Genomic DNA, 11156 nt, shown 5'->3' with positions numbered 1-11156 from the left:
ATGAGTTTCTTTAATTTGCTTTTCTATTTGGGTCATATATACATATATATCTGAGGGTGCTTTCTTCTTTAATATCAAGCCTAATCTACTGGTGTGCCTAGGATTCTCTTGCAATTTATTTTTGTTTTCGTTTCTTGATGATGTCATAGAATAAACAATCCATTTCTAGTTCAAACTACAGGAATAATGCCAGACCTATACAATGGGAGTTTAAATTTTAACATTGTTTAGGGCCTGTTTCTAAAGGGGATTACTTTGAGTTTTAACTTCTTCTATGGTATATTTACTGTTTTTAAAGATGATTGTTTTAAGTTTTTACATTGTTTGACATAATTATGGATATTTTAAAAGGAATTAATTTTAGGTTTTGACATTGTTTGCATGACATCTTTATCTGGTAATATTAAGGGAATTATTTTGGATTTTAACACCTTTTATATGGTATTTACTAATTTCTAAAAATGGCTATTTTAATTCATACTGTTTTACATAGTATATTTGCTGGTTTCTAAAGGAAACAAAGTTTTTCTAGCCCTTTGCCTTCAAGGTGCAAAGGGAGATGACACTTTGTGATGACTAGACTGTGAAGCAGATGAAAATTTGCTGTACTCCAGGGCCAAAACCTTACAAGAGACAAGCTACTACCAACACATAGTTACAACAATGAGAGGTAAAAAGTAATAGTCTACTTGAATGAGAGCTTGAGATGCCATTTCTACTGGTCTTAATTCCTCCCCTTTCTACATTGTGGTTCTAAGCCTGTTTTTCTCTAAAATAGTTATTTCCCTCTCTGATATTCAGATGCTCTGTTTGCTTATGTTCCTGCCCCATCATTCTCTGAATGCTTTCTAGTTATAATGTCAGGATAATATTAATTCTATTGGTAAATTGTCACGTGCTGTTTTAGCTCACTGAGACGCTGACTCTGAAGATGAGATTGGCCCTCCCACTTCAGACTCAAGCCTATTATCTCAAAATGTGTTCTCCAAGACTTTTCCAGGTTCAGGCTGGCCCCTTGACCCTGTGACAAGGAGGAGAACAACAAAACAGCCTAAGAGTAAAGGCACTATGCAGTTGGGAACTGCTAAAGTGTAAATTAATTTCAACAGAGGGTATTAATGACTTTAATGAAACTAGCTAATGGAATTATTTTCAGTGCTATTTAGATTTTATTTATTCTTAACCTAACCTGTTAATGTTTCCTTTTGTCTTTCCTGTCTCCTACAAGGTTTTATTAACTTCCTTCAGTTATTTTGCTCTTAATAAGGAAAAGATGCTACCTCAAATATATATGGAAACTTAACTCTTTTTTTTTAGGCCACTAATTACCTATACAAAACAACATCTAAGCTGGTTGGGTAAAATCCCATTTGTTGAATAGCATTTTTGTTTTTAGTTTACTTTCATGGTGTTTTAAGATGTATTCATTTTGTTTGTCTACTTCAAATGTGTTTTGGTTTAAAAATGATCAACCACATTCTCAACAAAGACTATATAACTAAATATGTATATACAGTCAACATACATTTATGCTCAGTCAACAAATTGATGCTTCTTAAAATTAATTTACTTGGTATCATACTAATTTTTAAGTAAAATCTCATACAAACTAAAAATGTTAAATTAACACCAAAATTTTTTTTTAGCCAAAATATTCTCTCTTTAATCTACAACATGGTTCCTGGTACTAAAATATACCTCTCTCCCTATCTCTCTCTCTCCCTATCTCTCTCTCTCTCTCTCTCTTTTTCTCTCTCCCTCCCTCTCACCACTGCCCTTCTGGGCTCTACCAAACCTCTATTAAACCACCACCCTTCTGGGGCTCATCTTCCCTCAGCCTGTACTAAACCTCAGGATCAACTTGTTCCACAAACTTCCCTCCCTTCTGGCTCACTGCATTTTTCTGCTTTTCTCCCATCCCATTCCTTGTACTTTGTCTTCACCTACTGGCTGGCCGTGCCACGCTCTCATTGCAGGGTTTTCTGCTCCTCTAGCTTGCCTCGAAATCACATGTGCATCGGAAACCCTTTCCTTTCTCTGGATATAGGATGCTATTTCCAGAGATAGGAACACGCACTACTTCCTGTCCAGGACAGGATCTCACCTTTCCTCTCCCTGATGATCAATTGTGGGACACCACCTTCTGGGACTTGGAAATAACTCAAAAATAATAACTCGAACCTGAGCAACAAAAAAAAAAGGGCGCTTTGTTTTGATGACTGGTTCTCCTCGCTCTCGTTTTGCATGACCAATGCCAAACACCTTTTCTTCCTACTCCCTCCCCATCTCTCTCTCTTCCTCATTTGCTGCACTCTCCTGCCCGGACTCGTGATTCTGCCTCCACTCCCTATGGAGAGAGGATTTTCTTTGTCTCCCATCTGCTTGGTTCTGTCTCTACCTCCTACCAGCTTGCTGGGTTCTTTCTCTATCTCCTCTTCACTCTGTACTTAATCTGTCACTATGGGAAACACCCACTCAAAGTCTCAGGGCCTCACACCTCTTGCTTGTCTTCTTAAATCCTTAAAACAACTAAAACTGTCTAAAACAATCAGGACAAAATGCCTAAAATTCTTGAATATAATTCTAAAAAGCCCTAAACCCTCTGACCGCCACAAGCTAAACTCTGTCTTGCTATTCTTCAAAAAAACAATTTTAAGGTGGCCCCTAATAAAATTCAAAACATTCCACCTTTTAAAATACTGATCACTACCTTATCTATGCATACTGTTTCACCCATAAAGCCTCAACTTCCCATTCAAAATACCTATAATCTGCCCCAACTTCAGCCAAGCTTCCTTTGATCTTCATGCTAATCCCTCCCTCTGGGTCCCATGTTCTTCCCATCAGGTTCTTCTGGCTAAGACAGCTTCATGGGATCCCAACACACCAGGGGGGGGCCTCTGCCCCCCACCCCTCCACCTCAGCTTTTGAGCCTACCATAGCCAATGAACTGCCTCCAATTAGGGCCCATCCCCAACCTCCTCCTGCTCCCCAGCCTGAGGCACAGCCAAGTCCTCCCCATGCTCTCCCCTTGCCTCCCATTCCAGGGCCCAACCCATCTCTCCTCCTTTCTCCAGCTCGAACTCCCTCTCCACATCACAACCTTCCCCCTCTCCAGTGCCGCTCCATCACCCTCTCTCCTTCCACTAACTCTCCTCTACTTGAGGAAATCCAAAACCTTAAACATCTCATTGCCAAATATTCCCTAGTCTCCCCTATTCTGGCTTCTAGCTCAAATAACCCGTTTATCCCTCCTGTATCTAACTTCTACTTTGATTCCAGACCCTGCCTCAGATACCCCTGCCCCTGCGTCCCTTCATGGACAGGACACCCCTCCCATCTCTCCCACTCCAACAGTTATAAAGCCTAAACAGGGTTCAAACAATTACCATCTTCATGACTTCAGCTGTGTCCACTAACAAAAATCATCACAATTAAACTTGTTGACTTGACTATCATATTCTTTAATTGAAGGAGGAGGGGTTTATCTTGTGTATATAATTTATATCCCATGTTCTTTTAATAAGATGATGCTACACACTACTTTCTTTTGAGTCAAACAACTACCACCTTCATGACTTCAGCTGTGTCCACTAACAAAAATCATCTCAATTGAACTTGTTGACTATCATATTCTTTAATTAAAGGAGGAGGGGTAAACAGGGTCATTGGACCCTCACCTGGGTATCCAGCTGCTCTTCCCAGCCAACTGTATGTAATTTGACCCTGATCACATGGTCTCCCCTGGGTTTGGGAAGTACTAAAGTATATTATCTGAAAAAGGCTAGGAAGAGAATGCTTGCTCCATGCTGGGTTAAGGCTTTCCAATATAAATACTCTCAGGTCACTCATATACCTCAGCAACCCCTCAGTCATCTCTGTAAGTAAGCTCAGTAAATTCACCGATTCACAGAAAAACTTTAATGTAATCAAACATTGGTTTGATACTATGACCTAAAAAGGGGAAAAAACATTGCTTAGTATCCCCAGGAAAAGAAGTCTCACAACAGATGAAAAATGTTTGCTAATGTTATTATGTCTCATGGTTATTAAAAAAGGGAAATGGAAAATTGGAGGATGTTGGAAGGATATGAGAATGGAGATATTTTTAAAGAAGGATTTATGTATGAAAATTATGATGGCTGGATATTTCCAGAATTGACAGAGAAATGAGAGAGCTGGGCAGGCGATGAAGGTCTGTGTAGGGTTGTTACAATATAACAAGGATGAGACAAGGATAATGTGCAGACAGTCTTAAAATTTCTAAGGTTGCAGCTTAGTCAATTAGTCTAAGGATGTCTAGTCAAGGTTTATTTAAGGATGTTGCCCAAGCTCTATCTACATAGCACATGTAATTAATGTACCAGGCTGGTGTAACTAACCTTGTTGGATGTTTAATAGCAGACTCTAAGGCCTATATTAATCTGGTCAGAGGGACTTAAAGGGACAAATTTTTGTTCCTGGCCCTCCAAGGTCAAACAAGTTCCAGGGGCTATGGCACATCTCTCGAAATGTCCTGTAACTTTGGAGAGTCACCTGTCCTCTTGTTCAAGGAAGCCATGGAGATCCCAGAAGATGGACTTGAACCAGTGTCCAGTCTGCAAAGAGGAGGGTCAACACAGACGAAACATCAACACAGAGGAAACATCTCCTCCATGCTTCCAAGTGAAGCCCTGGTCAAGCAAGACCTCTTGACTTACCTTCACGTAGATGGAACTGGTAAAAGAAAAGCCAGAGGAGCCAGGGGCTCCCCCCAAGCCCATGTGGCCCCTGCAGACCAAGTCCTCATACGACCTTAAGAGTAAAAATAAATTGACTTATTTGGACCAACAGTATGGTCTTAAACACCTGAAAGGAAAGTATAACCAAAATTAAAGTCATCAGTATATTTTAAGGGTTCAGGGAATTACACAACCCAGACATTAAATGTGAGTTCTTATGTTATTTAGACAATTATCTCTCATTGAGGATTTTGTTCCTAATAAGACAACATTACTCAGATGTAAGACTTCAAATCTTCTACAATACTGTAGTGCCCACCTACAGCTAAGGGAGGCAACACACTATTGTTCTAGCCAAAAAATTAAATGATGGCTAAATTTGTTTTCTCTCCCTATCTAGAAGCCTTTGAGACGTTCTAGCCACTGATTCTAGCCACTCCAACAGCTATCAAAATGCCTGAAAACAAATCCTGAGTCCATTGCTCTCGAGTTCACCCCTGGCAGAAGAAAAGAAAAATGAAAAATGAGCTATTACCTTAGTGCTAACCATTGCTCCTTGCCTCTTCAGATATTTTCAGGACCAAATCCAAAAACTAACTCTTACTAATTTTAATCAGTTGTTACTTTCCTTCCCTTCACATGTATATGAACGCCTGTCAACCATTGAGGACCCTGTTCAGATGCAAGGAGAGACAACCCCTGCTGTCTAGTGGACCCCTAATCCAGCCTACCCCCCTGTCCAGCAGGAAGTAGCAAGATGACAATGGCACCCCCTATCCTATAACACAAAAGTCTGGAATATTAGGGTTTCAAACAGCAGCAGCCTCCCACCTCCCCAACAGGGTCCCACAGATTTTGGATTTCTCAAGCCTGAAAAAGGGAACTGAGCTGATAAGCACCTTGGTCTTTGAAGTCAAGAGAAGCAGACTTTTCTCCACTGTTTGGCCAACACAGCAGGCTTCCCCTTTGATCTCTAAAGAGGACAGGTTTTAACAGTCCTGCTCTCCCACTTCCCCCCACCCAACTTAAAAAAAAAAAATACATCTTCCCACCTTCTGCAAGAAGCAGAAGCCTCCCTTTTTAAAAAGACCCCAGCTCAAGACTTGGGCAGACATTTTCCCTGCCCGGAAGGGAATCTGTCCTATGTGTTCCTTTGCTAATAAACCCTATTTTGATGGAGTTTTATCTGTGTCTTGGTGCCTTCTCCATTCGCTTGTTCTCCACCAAATTTTTACCTATCAGTTTTCACTTTATTCACTGAGGCAGGGTCTCACAATCAAACCCAGAGCTCACCAGTGCGGCTAGTCTTGCTAGCTGGCTTGTCCTGGGCATCCTGTCTTCATCTTCTGAAGCTGAAATTACAGGCAGGGCACCATGCCTATGTGGAATTTACACGTGTTCTGGGGTTCTGAACTCCAATTCTCACACTTGTGCAAGGCCAGTGCTTAAGTGCTGAGCTACCTCCCCACCCCCCTCTTTAAAAAATGTATTTAGGGGTTGGGGATTTAGCTCAGTGGTAGAGCGCTTGCCTAACAAGCGCAAGGCCCTGGGTTTAGTCCTCAGCTCCAAAAAAAAAAAAAAAAAGACAAAAAAAAGTATTTATCATTGTTGTTGTACACGTTTGTACATGTGGGGGTCAGAGAACATCTTTGTGGAGTTAGTTCTATCCGTCCACCTTTACATGGGTCCCTAGGATTGAACTTGGGTCACTAGGCTTGTGTGGTAAGCAACTCTACCTATTGAGCTATCTAACTGCCCCTCACCAGGGACACTTTCTTCCTAGTATCTCCCTACTGATGCCCAGCCCCACCTCCTCTGGGGATTGTGTAGCTCCCCCCACCACCCAACATTTGGACTAACCACACCTGGCTCCCTGAACCCCTGGGGCTCTTTGCCTCTGTTGTCCCTATAAAGACAACTCTAGGGATGTCCTCAGTATCCCTAGGCTAGCACAGTGCCTGGAACATGGCAAACTTTTGGCACACCTTTATTTTCTTTCTTTCTTTCTTTCTTTCTTTCTTTCTTTCTTTCTTTCTTTCTTTCTTTCTTTCTTTCTTTTTGTCTTTTTGAGACAGGGTCTCCCTGTAGCCCCAGCTGGCCTGGAACTCACTTTGTAGACCAGGGTAGCCTTGAACTCACAGAGATCCGCCTGCTTCTGCCTCCTGAGTGCTGGGATTACAGGCGTGCGCCACCACGCTTGGCTTTGGGACACCTTTAAAGACCCAATACTAAAGCCCAGGACACAGCCGAGTGACCTCATCTCCTTTACAAATCCCCCCAGTCATACCCAGGCCTAGTTCTAAGTGGGTCTTGCCTGTCCTGCCTCTGACCTCTTGGCAAGGTGGTTCACGCCAACTAGAAATCTAGAAAGAACTCCAATTTTTAAGGAATGATCAATGATACTCCCAGGTACAAGGTCATGGTCAATATTAAAAATGACAGTTGACTTGGAAAAGGCAATACAGTTGGTCAGCTGCCAGAAGAACCAAACAGTAGACATATGGATGTGTGTGATGCAATCATGTACTGACGTGGAACATGTATGGTTAGCATGTACACTTAACTAGTCAGGGTGGTATTTGGAATTATGGGTGGACTTTTTTTTAGGAGAGGAATGGGTTTATTTGGCTTACAATTTTAGGTTGCAGTGCATCTTTGCAGGGCAGTCACAGAGGCAGGTGGTTGAAATAGCTGGTCATAGCCCCTCCACAGTCAAGGGCAAGGCAAATCAAATGCACCCATGCTGTCCTTGTTTCCATTGCTTTGTTTGTGCTCGTCTAGCACTGTCTACTCTTCAGGTCACACCGTCCAAGGAAATGGTGCTGCTCACAATGGGCTGGTCTTCCTCCCTCAGTTAAAAGTCAAGACAACCCCCACCCCCAATGCACTCACAGGGCAACCCAATAAAGACAATTCCTCTACAGAGGCTCTCTTCTCAGGTGACTGTAAGTTGTGGCTAGTTGACATTAAAAATTATCACAGCACCACAGAAAGGCTGCCTCTTCCTAATGCCTCCCTAACCACTGCTGATTTGTTAAAAAAAAAAAAAAATTATTGGTCCTTTGAGAATTTCATACGATGTATCTTGATTATCTTCAGACCCCCTTCCCCCATCTCCACCTACATCTTAATACCTCAACTTCATGTCTTCTATTATCTTTTTTAAAAATTTTTATTTTTTGGTCTTTTTGAGACAGGGTCTCCCTGTAACCCCAGCTGGCCTGGAACTCATGATGTAGACCAGACTGGCCTCGAACTCACAGAGATCCACCTGCCTCTGCCTCCCAAGTACTGGGATTAAAAGCATGTGCCACCATGCCCGCTGTCTTCTATTATTTTTTAAAGGCCTATTGAATCTAATCTGCATTTCCCAAATGCTCTTGGGTATGGGCCCTCCATCCTATGGAGCCTGGTCAACCTATCAGTATCACACCCTTAAAGAAAACTGACTCTCCCTCTCCTAGTAGCTGTCAATTGCCTCCAGTTCCTTGACTAGGGCTGGGGCTTCTTGTCCCTTTCCCCAATCATGCTTTATTTCTTCCTTTGAGAACTCTATATTTAGATCTTTAGGCCATCTTTTAATTGGCTCCTATGGCCTTTTATGCCAGTGCCCGTTGAGGAACAGCAATGCTGGACACCCACTGCACCCATCCCACCTAGTCACAGAGCAAAGGGTCCATCATTGTCCTCAGCAAGGCAAGAGTGCACTGCCCACACAAAAGACACTCAGTGGGTATCAGCTCTGCCTCAGGCACATGTGGCAGCTCAGTCCCGCTGCTGGGGGCCATGAGGAAGTGTCTTTTCTTTGTACTCCCATAGGCCCCTCACAGTGCACCTAGGACATCTCATGCTATGGGTTCTTTCTTTTGAATCCAAGAAAGTAAATCCTTGGTTCCTTTAATGGGCTAAGATACCCAGTCCAGTGAACCCCAAACCCCTGTTTCTTTGTCTAACTAGAAACTTTTTTCTCCTTCCCAGGCTGAAATGCTAAGCAAGCCTTCCAGCCCAAATGAGATGCAAAATATCGCCCCCAGCCCCCCTCAAGCCAAGGGCTCTGCCTACACAGCCCCAAGGGCTCAGCTTGCTTTTGTCATCTTCTGAAAAGCCTGACACGGGGCTGGCAATCACAGGTGACCTCAGCAGTACTTTGGGCAAGAGTCACCTGTGGAGGCACAGGGAAGAAACTGTGCAGGTCAGTGTAGGACAGTGTCAGCCAGCTTCTGGGCCAAAAGCAGGGCTTGTTCCCGATGGCACCATGTGGTAGCTGTGTCCCCGGGGTGCTGTCACAAAGTACAACATGCAGGGTGCTGAACAGTTCTAGAGCAACAAATCCAATGGCAGAGTGGGCAGAGTATAGGCAGGGCGGAGTGCTGCCTGGAGGGTCAGGGGGAAGCACTGTTTTCTTGTCCTGTCCCATTGTTGTTGTTGTTGGTGGTGGTGGGGTGTCCCCGAGCCCCACCTGCTCCCCATCCCCCAACCTCCTCACACCTCTAACCAGGGCCTCTCTTTTAGCTGCTGGTGTTTACTGGCAACTCTTGGCATTCCTGGGCTTAAAGCTGCAGTCCTCCAAATTCTGTCTTGACCTCAAGGGGCTCTTGTCTCTGTCTTTACACAGCTGTGTCCCTGCCCTCTGTCTCTCCCTTCCTTCCTTTCTCTCTCTGTCTCTGTCTCTCTCTCTTTTTCAGTGCTGAGGATAGAATCCAGTTCTGAACATTGAGTTATAACCCCAGACTCAGTCTGTCATCTTTTTTGTTGTTGTTCTGTCCTCCTCTGACCACCTCCCCCACCAGCTGAGGCCCTAACCCAGGGCCTTGTGCTCTACCACTAAGCTAAATCCCCAACCACGCCTTCTTTTCTTAAAAACTGGGAACGGAATACAGAACCTTTGAGTTAATTCCCAACCCTTTTCCTGAGGTAGGGTCTTGCTATAATGGCTGGCCCAGAACTTACTATATAGCCCAGCCTGGTCTGCAACTTGTAGTTCTCCTTCTAAGTGCTGAGGTTATAAGCATGTTGGACTCAGGCATCACCCTTCTCTAGAAGGATCTCAGTCTAAATCATTACAACTATAGTGACCCTATTTCCAAATAAAGGTCACATTCTGAGGTACTGGTGGTTAGGATATCAATATATTCTTTTGACAGATACAATTCAACCCAAAATACATGAGGATAATGGAATTCAGTCCTGTCATGGGGATGCGGACACCAGACAGCATGGGTCCATTTGACTGTGTGCACTAATATGTAAAGTGTTTTAAAATGTCTCTGGATCTCCTAGGTTACTAAAGACCAAGAAAGGGATCCAAATTCTGGGACAAGGCGAGGTCATGGTTAACACACAAAAAGAGTCAATGCCAGGTGTGATGGTGCACATCTATAATCCTCAGGTGCACTCAGGAAACAGAAGCAGGAGGGTCATGAGTTTGAGGCCAGCCAGGGCTACATAGTAGCCCTATCTCAAAAAGGAAAGAAAGGACAGAAAGAAAGAAAGAAAGAAAGAAAGAAAGAAAGAAAGAAAGAAAGAAAGAAAGAAAGAAAGAAAGAAAGAAAGAAAGAAAGAAAGGTAGGAAGGAAGGTAGGAAGGAGAAGGGAGGGAGCATCCCCAGGTTAGGGGGGGAGAAAGGGAGGAAGGAAGGAAAGAGCAGAAACAACCCTTATGGTCATTCCTTCTCTTGGGGTTTAACAAGGGATCTGAAAACTTGCATGAGGAAAAAAAATGGATTTCATTAACCTACAGTTGATATGCTCCTTTCATTACGAACGTAGAAAGCATATCATAGTCATCAATAAGATCAGATATCTCCCCACCACATACAGAGTTGCAGATATCTTGAAACACCTACTGCTGCACAAGCATGGGGTCTTGACTTTAGACCTCCAGCACTCATAAAAAGCTGGGTGCAGCCCGGCGTGGTGGCACATGCCTTTAATTCTGGCACTTGGGAGGCAGAGGCAGAGGCAGGCGGATCTCTGTGAGTTTGAGGCCAGGGAGACCTTGTCTCAAAAAGACCAAAAAAAAAAAAAAAAAAAAAACCCAACCCAAAACAAACAAACAAAAAAAACCTGGGTGGGTGCAAATGTATAACCTCAGTTTTTGGGGATGAGAGGTAGGCAGGTCCCCTGGAGCTCACTGGCCAGCCAGTCTAGCTGAATCAATGCATGCCAGGTCTGTGAAAGACCATGTCTCAAAAACAAGATGGAGGGCTGGAGAGATGGCTCAATGGTTAAGAACACTGAATGGTCTTGCAGAAGATCCGGGTTCGAATCCTAGCATCCACATGGCAGCTAACAACTGTCAGTAACTCCAGTTCCAGGGGATCCGATAGCCTCTTCTGTCCTCCGTAGGCATTGCACAACATGGGTGTGCTTACCTACATGCAGGTATAACACTCATCTACATAAAATAAAAATAATTTAAAAAAAATGGAGAAAC

The 11156-nt window shown here is 43.4% G+C and overlaps 1 protein-coding gene across 5 annotated transcripts in view; it reads right to left on the bottom strand.

Annotated features, from left to right (window-relative positions):
- Rph3al (rabphilin 3A like (without C2 domains)) overlaps positions 1-11156 on the bottom strand; it is a 176491-nt gene that overhangs the window by 115007 nt on the left and 50328 nt on the right. The gene's annotated exons all lie outside the window — the stretch shown is intronic.

Source organism: Nannospalax galili, unplaced genomic scaffold, assembly GCF_000622305.1.
Source record: "Nannospalax galili isolate Female #2095 unplaced genomic scaffold, S.galili_v1.0 scaffold212, whole genome shotgun sequence".
NCBI classification, from domain to species: Eukaryota; Metazoa; Chordata; class Mammalia; order Rodentia; family Spalacidae; genus Nannospalax; species Nannospalax galili.
The sequence above is the reverse complement of the archived record's forward strand: the minus strand, read 5'-3'. Positions and strand labels throughout refer to the sequence as shown.